Source organism: Bufo bufo, chromosome 4 (genome assembly GCF_905171765.1).
Source record: "Bufo bufo chromosome 4, aBufBuf1.1, whole genome shotgun sequence".
In the NCBI taxonomy this organism is placed as follows: domain Eukaryota; kingdom Metazoa; phylum Chordata; class Amphibia; order Anura; family Bufonidae; genus Bufo; species Bufo bufo.
In genome coordinates this window covers 224,710,904-224,731,225 of record NC_053392.1, presented here as the reverse complement: position 1 = coordinate 224,731,225, position 20,322 = coordinate 224,710,904, and positions in this window count along the sequence as shown.

Sequence of the window (20,322 nt, the reverse complement as noted above, 5' to 3'; positions counted from 1 at the left end):
GGCAATTGCCCCGTTGCCCCCACCCCCCCCCTGGATCCGCCAGTGCTCTCTGCTTACTGTCAGTGAATGTGAAACATGTTTACATTGAGAGGGTAAAACCATTTCAGGCCACACAGTTCTATTCTGGTCATAATATTGCATCAACTTTTTTCTTTGTAATACTAAATTGCATTTCTTTGTGCAGGTTCCCTTCCTGGTTACAAATACTGATGGAAGATACCAGAATACTGCTGCGTGAAAGTGGACTAAAGACCCCCATACACATTATACAATATATGGAAAAACCCACCATGTTTGGCAGGATCAGTCGACAATCTAATATACAGTACAGACCAAAAGTTTGGACACACCTTCTCATTCAAACAGTTTTCTTTATTTTCATGACTATGAAAATTGTAGATTCACACTGAAGGCATCAAAACTATGAATTAACACATGTGGAATTATATACATAACAAACAAGTGTGAAACAACTGAAAATATGTCATATTCTAGGTTCTTCAAAGTAGCCACCTTTTGCTTTGATTACTGCTTTGCACACTCTTGGCATTCTCTTGATGAGATTCAAGAGGTAGTCCCCTGAAATGGTTTTCACTTCACAGGTGTGCCCTGTCAGGTTTAATAAGTGGGATTTCTTGCCTTATAAATGGGGTTGGGACCATCAGTTGCGTTGAGGAGAAGTCAGGTGGATACACAGCTGATAGTCCTACTGAATAGACTGTTAGAATTTGTATTATGGCAAGAAAAAAGCAGCTAAGTAAAGAAAAACGAGTGGCCATCATTACTTTAAGAAATGAAGGTCAGTCAGTCAGACGAAAAATTGGGAAAACTTTGAAAGTAAGGGCTATTTGACCATGAAGGAGAGTGATGGGGTGCTGCGCCAGATGACCTGGCCTCACAGTCAGCGGTCCTGAACCCAATCGAGATGGTTTGGGGTGAGCTGTACCGCAGAGTGAAGGCAAAAGGGCCAACAAGTGCTAAGCATCTCTGGGAACTCCTTCAAGACTGTTGGAAGACCATTTCAGGGGACTACATCTTGAAGCTCACCAAGAGAATGCCAAGAGTGTGCAAAGCAGTAATCAAAGCAAAAGATGGCTACTTTGAAGAACCTAGAATATGACATATTTTCAGTTGTTTCACACTTGTTTGTTATGTATATAATTCCACATGTGTTAATTCATAGTTTTGATGCCTTCATAGTCATGAAAATAAAGAAAACTCTTTGAATGAGAAGGTGTTTCCAAACTTTTGGTCTGTACTGTATATGGGGAGCTCCTGATCAGGTTATTTGACTTTTAGCACCCTATCCTCTTTTTCTCCAGGAACATAAGCTACTGTTAGAGGTGTCTGGTAGTGGCTTTCTCATCACTACTAATTGAAACATACACGCTTGGCTGAACCAGTATTGAAGCTGTTTGGGCACCTTTAATGTGGTTTTGGGAGGAAGGGGAAATGCTTCCGCCGCTTTTTGATGCAATTTAACAAGCCAAAGCCAGAAGTGGATCCATCAGGAAGGAGTCGTAAAAGTCCCTCCTTTATATTTCCCATTCTTTTTGAATCCACCTCTGGCTTTATTTTAAGCTCATACATTACTTTCACCCAAATGCAGTATATTTAATTTCTAAGTACCTTATATGGCATTATTTTATTCAAGGAAATAGTAAATATTATATACAGGATGGCCCACGAAAAAGTAGGCCTCCTCCAATATCATCAAACTGCCTAATAGTAAATGTGTCTTAGTTGTCCATAGCAACCAATCAGAGCTGGGTTTTCAGTTTCTACAGGGCTCTGAAAAAATGAAAGCTGAGCTCTGATTGGTTGCTATGGACAACTAAGACACATTTACTATTAGGCAGTTTGATTTGGAGATATTGGAGGTGGGATACTTTTGTGTGGGCCACCCTGTATTTTTATTCCCCACATGGTTGATCAAGAAATAAAACTGCAACAGAAGCACAAATGTGCTGCCTTATTTATCCCTATTGTAGCATTATATATCAGTTGTACCCCACTGGCCATGTAGTCCTCTTGCTCACTAGAATTTTCCACAGCTTATAGAGATGCACTCATATGCATCATTACATCAGTTGTACATCACCATCAATAGTGAAATATAGGATATAGGAAGAGCCCTATGAGTCACAAGGCTGGATAGTGTAGGGAATAAAATTATGGTAGGGTTCACCTTCTGATCACTGGGACTCCAGTCAATCATGAGAATGTAGGGACTGAAGTTCCTTTGGCTTATTTCCTCCACAGTGCTCCTGACCACCTGTTCTGTAGGCAACTCCAACACAATGTTGGTATGCCAGGAGTAGCAGCTCTTAACGAGCAAATATTCTTTAATTTTGGTTCCTAATAGGATAAGTGGATGTACAGTAATAATATAATTACCTCATCACATTATTTTACTTTGTTTAGTTCTCCTTCGATGGCATCAGGTGCTTTATGATTTATATTTTCAGTAATAATAGCCAGATTGTTTGGTATACATTACTCTTTCTTGTCTGTGTTTGTGGTGACAGAAGCCACCGAGTTATGTGTCAAATGCTGGTGATCAGGTGTCACTTGTTGCAACTTAAGGCTAAAGATTTTGTAGCATTCCAGATGGAAGGGGTTGGACTTTTTCCTGTGGGCATGTTAGGCCTTGAGGCCTTTGTTTACTTAGATAAGGTCTAAACAACAGGTTTGGTTGAGGCCTACTGTGAGCTCTTTCATATGAAACTTGTGGCTACTGCATTATGCAAATGCTGAACTTCAAAACATCTTGACAGGACATGATGGATTAGACTTCTGTGATAGTTGTAAACTTGCAGGATTGAAGTTGTAACATGAACATTTGCCTTTCTGTCATGGATCTAGGACCCTTGTAAATGCTGATAATCTTATTTGGCTTCCTGTTCATGGTGCCTTGGAGAACAGTTATGGGATGATAGTTTTTTTTTGGGTGGGAACGTATACATGGTCATTTCCCATTGACTTTTATTTCAGTAACTTGTCTTATACATAACCTGAAGTATTACAATAGCACAAAATAAATAATAAATATGTGTAAAGCAGTTCATACATGTTACTTACATACCATTGTCCTTGACTTGAGTATCTGATGTTTGGGAGGACAGGCCACCTCTTGGGTGCTTACTCTTGAAAGCTAGGGGAATACATAAATTTCCATCTAAGAGATACGAAAGTAGTGGTTTATGGCAACTGCTCCCACACATTTCTCCATAGAAACAGACGTATCCATGTTTAGCAGAGTAGGATGTTCTTGCTAATGGCAAAAATTGGGGTTAATAATTGGTAGCCAAACAACCTTTGCCTGGAAGTGATGTCCATGAGCAGTTAAAGGCCCCAGGCTACAAATGGTGGAGAGAACTCAATCTGTATGGCCTTGAGGAAAGAAAGGAAAGGGGGAGCGTGATTTAAACCTCTAAATATGATAACAGCATAAATGAGGTTCAGGAGGTGAGTGTTCTTAATAAAATAAATCTCAACACAAGAACAAGGAGACACAATCTAAAACTAGTTGGGAGAAGATTAGAACCAATGTCAGGAAATAAGTGTACACTGTAAGAGATGTGGATGGGAAATCGACAAATAAGTGAATTTAAACATGCCTGGGATAAACATGTCTATCCTAAGATAAGTAATAATATAAGTGCAGGCCAGATGGATCTGGAGGTCTTTTTCTGCTGTCAGTCTTCTATGTTTCTATCATGTTCAAGCCTTCTGTTAGAGATATAGGTTGTATTTACTAACCCATATCTCTTATGTAAGGCTCAAAAATAAGCCTCTGTATAAGGATACAGTAAGAAATGTCACCAATAGGCTCCCATGATAAAAACAACTTTAAACTGCATGGTATACAGTTTTGTGTGGGACAACTCTGTATAGAACAGTGTGGCTGACTATGATCTCCTATACAGTGAAACAAGGACAATCCATATGGATAGGACACTCTTTTATGTAGCTGTTGGGTAAAAGGGGCCTTATGGATATGTTTGCCATACAAACTTTATGTGACTAGAGCCAACAATTTCATTTTTATAAATGGCATTAAGGTGGTATCATAAAAATAAACATTAATGTACATATCAGCAACATTTGCAACGACTTAACTGTTAAGCTGGCCATAGACATTCAATAGGTGTCAGCCAGAAGATCTCCCGACTCACCCATACACATACTCGTTTGGTTCAGCCAACGGAGAGAGAGAAGAAAGACACTTCTGAGAAAACAAAATGATTGAGTGAAAATATTCAGTTCCCCCGATCCTCCTCTGCTGTGGACATTATATCACTGATATACCAACAATTATATTAAATAGATTATATCAATAATACTTTCATAAAGGCCTTTATCAAGGTGTAAACAGTGGATGTGCTATCTACAATATGCAAACTGTATGATGGCAAATGATCGTATTATTGATAATATTAACGATCATTCATCCCCATACAGTATTATGATAGTAAATCGAAGTCAACGGGCAGTAACTTCATTTGAAACTCATTACGCCCCGTGTAGATGGAACCTTACTCTAATGGTGAATCAAGGAACTTATGAGAAAACATATCATTTGTGTTGGTTTAGTCTCGTGAAAAGCTTTTCCCCCTAAAATACAAAACTGTCATGTAAATAATGTATATATATATATATATATATATATATATATATATGTATTTTTTTTTTTTCTTGTGGAGCTTGTTAAACATTATCCATAGGCAGTTCTTATATAGTCATTTGTGGACAAGCTGGTTGACAAAAATATTGCCGTAATACACCTCCCAGAGTCATCTGGCTTTCCTTAAAATTGTTGTTCACCCCCTTAGGCCTCTCAGGAACACCCTCCAGCATGGTCAGACCTGCAGAGGGAATCATACTTGCCTGATCCCCGCTGTGGCTGCAGATCATGAGTCTCCCTGCGTCAACATCTGGTTTAATGCAGGTCATGTCCCACATGCATCATGTCGCTTTTAATGTCAAATCCACAGAGTAATGATACACTTAGATTTCTGCATAACTGTGCAGATTAAAAAGTATGGGGAAGTGGTGTGACAATCTCTGCATAAGATGTAAAGGTGACCACGTTGGTTGTCACTAAGCTTCCCGTGGAATAGAGATAAACATGATAGATATGATTTGTACATCTAGTAACATTTACATTACGAAAAATCTCATCAAGCAGAATTAAGATTTGTACTGATGAACAAATAAGCCATGTGGTTTGTAGCCTACTATATAGCACATGGGGACATTGTACAGTAGAATACACAGGCTGGGCATTGTGCCTGCATAGATAGAGGCATGTTAGGAAGTATTTACTGAGCATGTTGCTGCTTTGAAACAATGGGCGCCTGGGACTTAATGAAATTAGTGTTTGTTATTTGTCTTTAGGAAGCGATTGGCTCTGTCATTCAGATTTCCTTTGAAAGCATTCTGATATCCATCCACCCACTTCCCAACCTGAAGTCCACCCACACACCCCAGGATGATTGCATAAGCCCATCTGCAGCAGACCTCTCATTCATTCCACAGTAGGTCCTGACTGGACTATGGCTGAGCTGTCAGTCAACTAGAGACAGCAGATGATCCTTCAGCCATCCATCTTGCCATTGACAGAAAGTGGCTGGTGCAGTAAAGATGCAAATGCTTGTCTGTGATGCTGCATATTCAACGAACCTGAATCAGTCGTCGTTACCAAAATGTCTTTACATCCTCCTGTTAAAATCTCCTAAGCTTTAACATGTATCACAATGTTATTACTCTGCCAGTCAACAATTCTTATTTTGGTAATATTAAAAAATATTGTTAAACAGGTTTTCTGGGACCCAGCAGTTCCCATAAACCCACATTAACCCCTTGAGGACAGAGTGATTTTTCGTTTTTGCGTTTCTGTATTTTGCTCACGGCCATCATGGAGTCATACTTTTTTTTTTCTGTTCACATAACCATATGGGGCTAGGTTTTTGCAGGACAAGTTATACTTTATAATGGCACCATTTAATATTGCATATAATGTAGTGGGAAGCGGGAAACAAATTCCAAATAGGTTGGAATTCGAAAAAAAAGCAATTCTACCATAGTTTTATGGGTTTTATTTTTACAACATTCCTTACCTGTTAATCTGTGTTATCGATGATCACAGACATTAGATTTTGGTGTCTGCTATGTAAAGTGATGACATCCTTACCATTCAAAGTTGTGTGGATCTGCCCCCCACGGAACCGGGTCACTCTATGCTTCTCTTCTGGAAATCCAGCTTCTCTGTTTGCCACATCCTTTGCCAGCTTACCAGCCTGGGATATGGTTGGAATGTCACTTCTGGTGTGAACCGGGACAGAAATCATCAATGGGGCAGATTTATTAATTATGTCTAAAATGAAAACAGTGTAAATCTAGAGTACACATGTAGAATATATTCCAAATTTATCGCTGTGGCGCACACCTTGATAGACATGTTAGACACTTTTTTCTAAGGCCTCTTTCACACTGGCGAGATTTACACGCGGGTGCAATGCATGAGGTGAACGCATTGCACCCACACTGAATCCGGACCCATTCATTTCTATGGGGCTGTGCAGATGGGCGGTGATTTTCACGCATCACTTGTGCGTTGCGTGAAAATCGCAGCATGCTCTATTTTGTGTGCGTTTTTCACGCAACGCAGGCCCCATAGAAGTGAATGGGGCTGCGTGAAAATCGCAAGCATCCGCAAGCAAGTGCGGAAGCGGTGCGATTTTCACGCACGGTTGCTAGGAGAAAATTTAACTTGCCTTAATCCACTTGTTCGTGCAGCCCGGCTTCTCTTCTTTCTTCAGGACCTGGGCAAAGGACCTTTGATGACATCACTGCGCTCATCACATGGTCTATCACATGATCCATCACCATGGTGATGGACCATGTGGCGGACGATGTGATGAGCGCAGTGGCGTCACCACAGGTCCTTTTCTTCCTGCACAGCAAAGAAGAAGAAAGAAGAGAAGCCGGGCTGCGCGAACAAGTGGATTAAGGTGAGTTAAATTTTTTATTTTTTATTTTTAACCCATCCAGCCCTATTTTACTAAGAATTCTGTATTAAGAATGTTATTATTTTCCCTTATAACCATGTTATAAGGGAAAATAATAAAGATCGGGTCCCCATCCCGATCATCTCCTAGCAACCATGTGTGAAAATCGCATGCGGATGTTTGCGATTTTCACGCAGCCCCATTCACTTCTATAGGGCCTGCGTTGTGTGAAAAACGCACAAAATAGAGCATGCTGCGATTTTCACGCAACCCACAAGTGATGCGTGAAAATCAATGCTCATGTGCACGGCCCCATGGAAATGAATGGGTCCGGATTCAGTGCAGGTGCAATGCGTTCACCTCACGCATTGCACCCGCGTGTAAATCTCGCCCGTGTGAAAGAGGCATTAGTCCTTTTCTAGACATTCTTTTTGAATGTCTAGGGAGAAAGAAAAACTGTCTTAAACACATTATAAACCACTATACAAGCATATTGCAAGTATGCCTTTTTGGTGCAATTTTAGCAACATTTTGATTAGGAAATCTGCTCCAAAATGTCTCCCTTATTGTAAATAAGACTTGATGGAGTTGCTTCTCTATTCTTGGAAGAGTCCCCTAAAACTCAGATGATCACACATGACCTGTAATCTGTGGGGAACCACAAGGGCAATTGTGCAATTTTCCTGCAGTGTAACCACAGGCAAAATGCAGCATGTCCATTGGAATCAATGGGCGATCCTTGGAATGTACTGAGGTGCTGGGTCTTCCTGAGACTAGATCCTTGGAATGTACTGATGTGCTGGGTCTTCCTGAGACTAGATCCTTGGAGTGTACTGACATGCTGGTTCTTTCTGAGACTAGATCCTTGGAATGTACTGATGTGCTAGGTCTTCCTGAGACTAGAGAGAGACACTCTTTGTAGCCAATAATATAACATGGAGATCCTGGACTCCAGTTTAAAGTCTGTAACAGGGCTCCCCAACTACAATGTGCTTTCTATAATACTGGAATCTTCTTATGTGACAGAAGGGTCTATGGCTCCTCCTGGGCCCCCTAGCGACTGCAACCCCTGCATCCCTATAGCTGCTCCACTGTTTGTAGCTGTTCACCCCTTTATTAACTCATATTTTCCTGATGACACAGATGAAAATGTGTTTTCTAAGCCAAAGAATCCCTTTAACACAACTTTCACTTTTTTCTTATAGCCGGTGATGAATCAGCTTAGTTTTCCATATGGAGATATTATAGGAGTAACTGACAGTATAAACACCAGAGATATCAATATGTGTGCAACCTCTATTTTATTATCCAGCCACTTTGCAGTTCTGTTCTTCTTAATTTCCCCCTTCAATGTAAAGCCACAATTTTTTGTACAATAGTTCTTTTTTTATCTCTGTCCCATTGTGGTGTTGGTTGTAACAGAGCTCCATCCTGCCACAAAGAACTGAAGGGGTATGGTGCAATGGCTCGAGCATGGTATGCATCCTAAGTGCCCATCTGACAAATGTACTTCCTCTCATATACTTGCTGACTTTCTACTGTCTCCTACTTCAGTCTATTGTAAAAATGATTGATGAGGAACACCAACTGGACACTGCACGTCACCTCAATGTTTCTTGCCAAGAATCACAGATTTCCTATGAATTAGTAAATTCAGTCCAAAGTCAACAATTTCAGCCTATTTTGTTATAAATATAGTTTCAGAATATAAATTGACCTAAAAATAGACTTTAATTGCTTTTCAGCCTGCAGAGACTATACCTAGATACATTTTGCAATGTCCTCCTTGGAAACTACAAGCAACACATTTTAATCAACCATGGTGAATTCGAGATATAGGTCTTTAGGGACAGCACTGTTACCTCATTTAGCTGAACAAAAGCCGCGAGCAGTGTCCAGCCCTGGTGGAAGGTCTTTTCTCTGCAACAAAGACTTATTCTGTAGCTTAGATTGCTTTTCCTTATTCTCTTCCAGCAGCTTAAGTTATAACTTACCCTACATATGACTCAAAAAAGAAAAGGAATGATTTGTTTAAACAGGTGCTTGTTGTGGGCAGTAGTTTTGAAACTGAAATCAAACATGGGATCAAAAAATCTCACTAAATGGCCACCCAAGAATTATTTCAAAGCTTAACATCTGGTTTTATGGTTTTAATCTTTTCCCTGGAATATTAGTATTAATATTAGATCATAAGATATAAGTACTTCTTTTTCTTGGTTTGAACAAAAATAGTAAGAAAAGTTTTGTAAATTATGTACAAAAAGTCTAAGGGAATACAGTTACATTTATAAGACGTCAACGTGACAATATGGCTCTTATTTAATTTTTTATGAATTTCTGCAGTAGAAAATATGGTGTGGTGGCCATTGTCAGACAAATAAGCAGTAGGTTGCATCTCCATCCATGGTATCCCTCTAGCCAAGTTCATGTAAAATTGGAAACACATTGCTGCAGTGTTTGACTATTGCTTTCTACCCTCTGTACACACGCTCAACCGAGCGTGTGTTTTCATTGGAGTTAGGGGTGTCTGGTCGTAATTTATCTCTTTATAAAAATCCAACATACCCCACCCTTCTACTCTAGACAACTGTCATCAGGAGATCGTTGTTCAGTTTCGGCTAAATCAGCAGGTTCAGTAGATATTACTTAAAAGGAGCACTCCCACATGTGACTTGACATGGTGGTAATTTACATATGTCCTTGCACACTCTCCAGAATGCCAGTTAATCCTTCAAAAACTATTAAATATATAGTTTAGGCTTGTACCAACAGAATCCTTTGAGCAAAAAAAACTTTGAGAGGGGGCTAATAAAGGTGAATTGAAAAGTTACTTGTGACTTCAAAGTTTTATTCAAAATGGATTGCATGAATAAAGGAAAAGTTACTGAGCTCTTTTTTGAGTTATGGAGAACATTTATAAATGACCAGATAAGAGGGTCAAATCAATTATTATGTGATTTCACCATGGGGGGATGCTGATAGTTATACCTTGATTGGCATGATTCATCCTTAGAGTCTGTTATATAAATATGTACAAATACAAGGAATGGAGGAAAAAGGGGATAGTTAAATAGGTACGGTAGGTATCAGGAGAGAATAAAAGGTGTACTTATGCTGCATGCTTACACTATGGACTGTTCTCACACAAAACTGTGTGATAACTAAAGTGAAGTACCAGCATGAGAATAATAGTCATAGTGATGTGACAAACCAGGGATATTGCACACAGTGTATGCAAGGAAACGTACAAAGTGATGTCACAAAACAGGAATACAACACAAAGGGATGTCACAGTGCAAGGATAATAAACATTTAAAAGACATAGTAAAGTGTTATTGCACACAGTGATGTCACAGTATAGAAGTTATGTGAACAGCAATGTCACAGAAAAGGTATAATAAAAACAATGATAACAGATATGGATCAACAACAATCGCAAGCTGCTCTGGCATAGGACCAGATTGGAAGAAGACTAGGTTTAGTTGAAATAATTTATTTCCAATCTACTACACGGGGACTAGTCCCTTCTTCAGGTGCGGTTGGACTGGCCGACCAGAGGACCAGAAGATAGTCCGTTGGACCCAGACTCTGATACAATAATGGGCCTTACGCTGGGTTCACACCTGAGCGTTCTGAAAGGAGCGCTCTGTATGCGCGATTGTACGGGCGTTTACAAGCGCGCATACAGAGACAAGCGAACACACATTGTCGCGCGTTCCCGAAAGTCTATGTACGGGAACGCAAGACAAACGCCCAAAAAAACGCTCATGTACTTGTTTGAGCGTCTGGCGTTTTACAGCGCGATCGTACGCGCTGTAAAACGCCCAGGTGAGAACCATTCCCATAGGGAAGCATTGGTTTCTCCTTGTTGAGCGTTTTACAGCGCATAAGAACGAGCTGTAAAACGCTCAGGTGTGAACTGAGGGTTAAAGGTCCAGGAGAAAAAAAAACATTTGACTGCCTTTAGAGCTAATCACTTGCCACTAGGGTATATTTCTTTTAATTCAAAGCCTATTAAACTTTATTGGGATTGGGCCATGGGAATAATTTCCACTGTCTTTATGGCAATTAATCGGAATAAAAGCAGGAACTATAGACATACAAGAAACATTAACTTCACAGCAAAATATCTTACAAATTTAATATATTTCTAGTAACACCATAAAAATAAAATAAATTAATTTTTTAATTCTTAAGTATTCAAGTAAATCAGAAGATTTGTAATACAATGTTTAAAAACCTAAAGCAGTATGGTGGTTCAGACAAAACATAGGTATGGCTACCATGAACCCCTTAGTGACCACCAATATGCCATTTAACGGCAGTCACTAAGGGGCTTTAGGTTGGGCCACAGGCTTTTTACGGCGTCCCAGTCTAAGCGCTGCACGGGTCTCCTGTGCAACGGAGAACAGGGGCTTGGCATTGCATAAGAGATGTCAGTCACTGATAACCCCTTCCTCCTGTACCTATAGCACTTCACTGAATCTTTTCCCACAAAAATATATATCAATCTGCTCAGCTCTCCTGCTCTATAACATGCTGATTTCAGATTACATTGCATTTTTTTGGTAACAGGTCCTCTTTAAAGAATTTAACTTTTTCATTGTTATTTTGGCAGTACTATACCAGCAAAAATTAAATATAAAATATTACTCTTTTTAGCAGTCGGAAATGAGAGATAAAACTTATATACATATACTTTAGGTAACCCATTGTTATCACCTTTTTAGTAAGATAGTGGATTGGTAGAATTGGGATAACAGTGTGACATTTCTATTGTTCTCTTGGGTGGCCTAGATAAAAATGACCACAGAAGACCCACGCGATGTGTAATGCTTTGAGTCACTCACCCCCTTCCCTCTCTGGTCACAGTGAATGGTCTGACTGAGAAAGTGAAAGAGCCACAGCGGGAAGTAGAAGACACAGAGTAAGTTCAAAAAATTAAATCCAGAAACGCATTTACTATTTTTTTTGTAATATATCTAATATATAAAGCTGAGTGTATGTGTGTATGTCCGCTAAAGGAATCCGCACCGTCGCATTTACAATCACGAAATTTGGCACACAGGGACATCTGGTGTCCGGGAAGGTTTTATAAATTCAGAATAAACCACGGCACTCTAAGTTCTGTTGTATGAACTTCTTATTTTATTTTGTTGTAATTTTTTTAATCCATCCAAAAGAAGTAATGTTTAGTCATTGGCCAACGTTTCGGTCCAACCTGGACCTTGTTCAAGGCCTTAGACATTTGTGGAAGGAGGCATGCAGGATGGCTAAAAACTACAACAAAGTAAAATAAGTTCATAGAACAGAACTTAGAGTGCCGTGGTTTATTCTGAATTTATGAAGCTTTAATGTACCACTGAGCAACAGTTTCACTCTAGAGGTGTGCCGTTCAACTCTTCTGTCTAATTGATCTCCGGGAAGGTTTTAGACCGGGTCTCATCTCTCTAGGACATACCATTCCTTAGATATTCCCAAAAAATGCATTAGCCAATAGAAGCCTGTAGGTCTTTCTCCTCATATCCTAAATGCCATACACACGGTCACATGTCCCTTATCAGCCAATAGAAGCTCGCAGGCCCTTAGTCTCCACATACACATAGTTTTACACCAGGTTTCTATAACAACCCAGCCATTTTTCTTCACTGCTTGAGATCAGCTTTAAAGGGGCAGGGTGCTGTGGATGACACTGTTAAGGGAGCGGATTGCTATGGAGGTCACAGTTAAGGGGCAGGTAGGGTGGCAATTCAGGCCACCCTCGAAAGATGAACCCTGCCCCAGGTCCTGCTAAACCACCCCACCCAGTTAAGACATGCCCCTCCCACTCCGCAGCCGACAGGGATTGAAAAAATAAAGGTAAAAATCAACTTCTGTTAGCTACAGGGATGGGAAGGAGATTTACTTTCTCCCTGCAGCTCACTCTCAAACAGCATAGTGCTACTGTCTGAGAGTGAGCTGTTCAAAAGGACATCCCTGTGTCCGTCCAGGCCCTGCCCAGGACGGAGGACAGGGAATCTGAAAGCTGGACTGTCTTGCCTAAAACTGGACCTTAGGGGCAGACTGCTGTGGAGGTCACAGTTAAGGAGACGGTCCTCTACGGAGGTCAGTGTTGAGGGGCAGATTGCTGTAGAGGCCATGGGCTGCAGTGAAGGTCACTGTTAAGGGGGCGGGATGTTGTGGAGGTCACTAATAAAGGGGCAGTCACTGTGGAGGTCACTGTTAAAGGAGAGGGCTCTGTGGATGTTACTGTTAAGGGGGAGGGCACTGTGGAGGTCACTGTCTTGGGAGGAGGGGACTGTGGAGGCCACTATTAAAGGAGCAGAGGGGTACTGTGAGGTCATTGTTAAGGCAGTGGGGTACAGTGGAGGTCACTGTTAAGGGAGCGGTGTACTGTGGCAGTCACTGTTAAAGAGGCAGTCGCTGTGGAGATCTGTTAAGAGGGACGGGAATGGTGGAGGTCAGTTAAGGGAAGTGTAACCTATGGTCAGTGTTAAGGGGTGGGCCCCTCTGGAGGTCACTGTCAAGGGGGTGGGGTGCTGTGGAACTCACTGTTAAAGGGACAGGCAGCTGTGAAGGTCAAAGTTAAGGGGGTGGGCTGCTGTGGGGGTCCCATTTTAAGGAGACCGGGCACTGTGGGGGCGCAGTTTTAAGGGGTGGGGGGCTGTGAAGGTCACTGTTAAGGTGGCGGGGTACTGTAGATGTCACTGTTATAGTGGATACTGTTGATATCTTTTAACGACACACGCAAACATTAAATGAAATATATAGGCTAATAGGTTGTGTTCCTTTAAAGCAAGACAATACTTTGCACTTGTTACATTATGTGAACCACAATGTGCACCGTAATATTCTATTATTGTTACATTACAGTATATGAACCGCTGTAAAACACTCATATATGCCAGTGATGGCTAACCTCCAGCACTACGATTCCTAGCATGCTCCATTTATTTCTGTGGAGTTCTGAGAAGAGCCAAGCAAATGTGCATCTTGGGTGTTGTAGTTTTACCACAGCTGGAGTGCCGGAGGTTAACCATCACAGATATAGTAAATGGAAAAAGAAAAAATTGAAACAGAGATACACTTCATAACGAAACCCATTTAAGCCAAGAGGGACTAAAGTGTAAAACCTATAGTTCCAAAAACTCTCTCTTGGTTTAAATGTTGATTGTGCTGATCAATGGGGATTTACTAAGTAAGAGTAATTGTAATATATATTTAAAATAATTACCTTGTTGCAATGTGAGATGTTTCAGCACACTGGGGGAGATTTTTCTGTTGCTATTGATAACCACCGCGCTCTTTGCCTCATGTCTGTGTGCGCACATCTGCCAAATCTGTGCCTCAATATTGTGTGTGCCCTCTTTAAGAGACTGTAAATCATTGTTCAATTTTAACCTTGTTGAGTTACTGCACCAAAATAATCATAGGCCACATTTTTTAATCTCTGATTCCCTAACAAGGGTGTTACATTATTACTTTAAAAGAGTGATGCTAGAGCAGTATGAACGTCGTGCCACCCCTGTCTGTAAAAGTGACCAGAGACCGAGACAGAGGGTTATAAGAATAACAGAGCATGTACAGAGAAGCTATGTGCCTATACCGTAAGTGTAAGCACCAAGCTGTGTGACCCTTAGCTATTGTTACTGCCAGGCAGTGTGCCCATTAAAAGATCTTAACTGTCAAGCTGTGTGCCCATTATTGACTGCAACCACATAACTGTGTGCCGTTACTGTATTGTGTCTGCCTCCATTACTGTCCCATCCTTGGCACTATGATAGGATCAAGGGCTACACACTACCAGCTGACCCTTTGATGATCAGGAATACGTAGATTGATGCCACTTTTTACACCATTTTATGGCTAAGTATGTATTCAGTTTGCAGAAAAGTTGTTTTTGCTGCACCCACTTCTGCTAAACCCATATTTTCAACAAATTGGCAAGGTGCAAGAAAAGTTGCAAATTATTGTGCAACTAAGATGTGCAAATTTATTACACTGTAAAAGTAGCAAAAATCACAAGATAAATTGCACACTGACTCACACACTGACACACATTTACACACACCCTAATTCCCCCATTGGTCGCTGCGCTGCTGTGGCAGCGTCCCAATTGATCATAACAGAGTGAGCTCTCTCCTTCCCCCCGCCCATCAGGCTGCTGCTCTGCTTTGGCAGCGTCTTACACAGGCATCCAGGCTTGACATGGTATGTAAGCCTGCAGTGTATTGTAGAGCCATCAGACCCACTGGATCTTCAATAACCAAGTGGGTCTGAGTCAAAAAAGTGTAAAAAAAAAGTGTAAAAAAAAAAGCAAAAAGCAAAAAAAGAGTAAAAAAAAATCTAACATTTTCCCATATGCGCACATTTATAATTGGGTTAAAATGAAGAAAATAAAATACCCTAAACATATTTGGTATCGCCATGTCCGTAACAACCAGCTCTATTAAAAAATCACATGACCTACCCCCTCAGGTGAACACCGTAAACATAAATTTTTTGTCACCTAACATCACAAAAACTGCTAAACAAAGCGATCAAAAGGGCGTATTCCCCCCCAAAATAGTACCAATCAAACTGTCACCTCATCCCGCAAAAAATAAATGAGATCCTACCTAAGACAATCGGCCAACAAATTAAAAAGCTATGGCTCTCAGACTATGGAGACACTAAAAACATTATTTTTTTGGTTTCAAAAATGCTATTATTGTGTAAAACCTAAAGAAATAAGAAAAAGTCTACATATTAGGTATTTCCACGTCCATAACAACCTGCTCTATAAAAATATCACATGACCTAACCCCTCAGGTGAACACCGTAAAAAATATAAAATAAAAACAGTGCCAAAAAAGACATTTTTTGTCACCTACCATCACAAAAACTGTAAAACCAAGCAATCAAAAGGGCATATGCCCCCCAAAATAGTACCAATCAAATCATTACCTCATCCCGCAAAAAATAAGACCCTACCCAAGACAATTGGCCAAAAAATAAAAAAGCTATGGCTCTCAGACTATGGAGACACTAAAACATTATTTTATTTGGTTTCAAAAATGCTACAATTGTGTAAAACTAAAATAAATGAGAAAAAGTATACATATTAGGCATTGCCACGTCCATAACGACCTGCTCTATAAAAATATCACATGACCTAACCCCTCAGATGAACGCCGTAAAAATAGATAAAAACTGTGTCAAAATTACAAATTTTTTGGTCACCTTGCCCCAAAAAGTGTAATAATGAATGATTAAAAAATCACATGTACCCAATAAAAATGTCAACTATTCCTGCAAAAATCAGCCCCTGCACAAGACGATCGACAGAAAAATAAAAACTGGAGACACAAAAACATAATTGTTTTTCATGTAAAACTGAAACAAACAAACAAAGAAAGTATACATATTTGATATCATCGCATCCGTAACAACCTGCTCTATAAAAATAGCACATGATCTAACCTGTAAGATGAACATTGTAAAATAAAAACAGTGCCAAAACATCCATTCTTTGGTTACCTTGCCTCACTTAAAAAATAATAATATAGAGCAATTTTAAATCATATGTACCCCAAATAGTACCAATAAAACTGTCACCTTATCCCGTAGTTTCCAAAATAGGATCACTTTTTTTTATTGTTTCTACTGTAGGGTGCATCTGGAGAGCTTCAAATGGGACATGACGATGTCTAAAAACCAGTCCAGCAAAATCTGCCTTCCAAAAACCATACTTTTCTTCTGTGCCCTGCCATGCAGTTTACCACCACATGTGGGATGTTTCTGTAAACCGCAGAATCAGAGTAATAAATATTGAGTTTTGTTTGGCTGTTAACCCTCGATGTGCTAAAGAGAAAAATCTGCCAAGAAAGTGAAATTTTGAAATTCCATCTCCATTTTCCTTTAATTCTTGTGGAATACCTAAAGGGTTAACAAAGTTTGTAAAATCAGTTTTGAGTAACTTGAGGGGTGTAGTTTCCAAAATGGCATCATTTATGGGGGGTTTCTCCTATTTAAGCCCCACAAAGTGACTTCAGACCTGAACTGGTCCATAAAAAGTGGGTTTTGGAAGTTTTCTTAAAAATTTTAAGAATTGCTTCTAAAATTCTAAGCCTTCTAACGTCCCCAAAAAATAAAATAACATTTACAAAATGATGCTAACATAAAGTGAACACGTGGGGAATGTTAAATAATAAATATTTTATGAGGTATCACTTTCTGTTTTAAAAGCAGAGAAATTAAAATTTTAAAATTTGCTAATTTCTCTAAATTTTTGATAAATTTGGGATTTTTTCATAAATAAAGGTGAAATAAATTGACTCAAATTGTACAATGTGTCAAGAGAAAACTATCTCAGAATGGCTTGAATAAGTAAAAGTGTTCCAAAGTTATTACCACATAAAGTGATACATGTCAGATTTTCAAAAATTCCTGCCAACAATGATTTTTAGTGTTCAGCAGTGAAGCGAAGTCCTGGGAAGAAGCTGTGGTCAGGTCTGCTACATGAGGAGAGGTAAGTGAAGGGGTAGATTACTCAGTGTGAGAGTCGGAGCAATGTTGGGAGTTGTAGTAATTTAACTGGGACTGTATGTTAGGGCTGAAGGGAGGGAAGTTATTTACATGGGACAGTGGGGTGGAGTGATGTTATTAACATGGGACTGAAAGTTGAGGGAGTGATGTTATTTACATGGGAATGCATGTTGGAGGTGGCTGGGGCAGGGTGATGTTATTTAGATGGGACTATTTGTTGAAGGCGGCTGTGGTAGGGAGTGATATTTACATGGGACTGAATGTTGAGGGTTAATGTGATTTACATGGGACTGCATGTTGGAGGTGACTGGGGAGGGGGTGATTTTATTTACATGGGACTGTAAGTTGAAAGTGACTGGGGGAGGAAGTGATGTTGTTTACATGGGACTTAATATTGAGGGGGTGATGTTATTTACATAGGACTGTATGTTGAAGGCACCTGGGGAGGGGGTTATGTTCTTTACATGAGACTGTATGTTGAAGGCAGCTGGGGAGGAGGTAATGTTATTTACGTGGGACTGTATATTGAGGGGGGCAGGAGAGATGGTGTGATGTTATTTACATGGGACTGTATTTTAGAGGGGGCTCTAGATAGAAAGGGATGTTATTTACATGGGACTGTATATTGGAGGGGGCTGGAGAGATGGTGTGATAGTATGTACATGGCACTCTATGGCAGAGAAGGGAAATAATGTTATTTACCTGGGACTGTATGGTGGAGGGGCTGAGGAATTATAATTTTTGAGGACAGTAAACAGAGGAATATAACTACAGGGGGCACTGCAGGGGGCATTATAAATACTGGTAGGGCTTCAGGGCAAGCATTATAACAGTAGGGGGCGATATAAATACTGGGGGCACTGTGGTGGCATTTTTCTGTAGAAACGAGGCGCGGGTAAGAGAAGTTGTCCGGACGGAATGGAGAAGATGATGACAGACAGAATGGAGAAGCTCTACATCAGAGGAGACGTCACCTAGGAGGAACTGGATGTGAGAGGTACGTGCTGCTGTATAGCTGTACAGCTATAGCGGGCTTAGGGGTCGGTTGATCGACTTAGAGAATTGGGCCATATGCATTGTGGCTTGGGCCCCGGATCTTTTGAGACCCTAGCAACGCCCCTGGATTATATACATTGAAAAGTCATAGGAAAGAGTCATCACAAATTGTGATGTCACAGTATATATATAAAGGATACACTGTCACAGTACAGGGCTAATAAAAAGTGATGTCACAGTTTAGAAATAATGAATAGAGTAATGTCACAGTCTATGGCTAATAAACACAGTGATGTCACAGTCCAGGCATGCTTAATAAACACAGTAATGTCACAGTAAAGGGTAAAGAAAAAGTGATGTCACATATAGTGATCACAGTATTTAAATAGTGCATATGTTGAATGTCAGGGCTAATAAACACAGTGATATCACAGTACAGGGCTAATAAACACAGTGATGTCACAGTACAGGACTAATAAACACAGTGATGTCACAGTACAAGGCTAATAAACACAGTGATGTCACAGTACAGGGCTAATAAACACAGTGATGTCACAATGCAGGGCTAATAAACACAGTGATGTCACAGTGCAGGGCTAATAAACACAGTGATGTCACAGTACATTGCTAATAAACAGTGATGTCACAGTACAGGGCTAATAAATGCAGTGAAGTTACAGTACAGGGCTAATAAACACAGTTATGTCAGAGTACAGGGCTAATAAACACAGTGATGTCACAGTACAGGGCTAATAAACACAGTGATGTCACAGTACATGGCTAATAAACACAGTGATGTCACAGTACAGGGCTAATAAACACAGTGATGTCACAGTACAGGGCTGATAAACAGTGATGTCACAGTACAGGGCTAATAAACAGTGATGTCACAGTACAGGGCTAATAAATGCAGTGATGTTACAGTACAGGGCTAATAAACACAGTGATGTCACAGTACAGGGCTAATAAACAGTGATGTCACAGTACAGGGCTAATAAATGCAGTGATGTTACAGTACATGGCCAATAAACACAGCGATGTTACAGTACAGGACAAATAAACACAGTGATGTCAGAGTACAGGGCTAATAAACACAGTAATGTCACAGTACAGGACTAATACACACAGTGATGTCAGAGTACAGGGCTAATAAACACAGTGATGTCAGAGTACAGGGCTAATAAACACAGTGATGTCAGAGTACAGGGCTAATAAACACAGTGATGTCAGAGTACAGGGCTAATAAACACAGTGATGTCAGAGTACAGGGCTAATAAACACAGTGATGTCACAGTACAGGGCTAATAAACACAGTGATGTCAGAGTACAGGGCTAATAAACACAGTAATGTCACAGTACAGGACTAATAAACAGTGATGTCACAGTACAGGACTAATAAACACAGTGATGTTACAGTACAGGGCTAATAAACACAGTAATGTCACAGTACAGGACTAATACACACAGTGATGTCAGAGTACAGGGCTAATAAACACAGTGATGTCAGAGTACAGGGCTAATAAACACAGTGATGTCAGAGTACAGGGCTAATAAACACAGTGATGTCACAGTACAGGACTAATAAACACAGCGATGTTACAGTACAGGGCTAATAAACACAGTGATGTCAGAGTACAGGGCTAATAAACACAGTGATGTCAGAGTACAGGGCTAATAAGCACAGTGATGTCACAGTACAGGGCTAATAAACACAGTGATGTCAGAGTACAGGGCTAATAAGCACAGTGATGTCACAGTACAGGGCTAATAAACACAGTGATGTCAG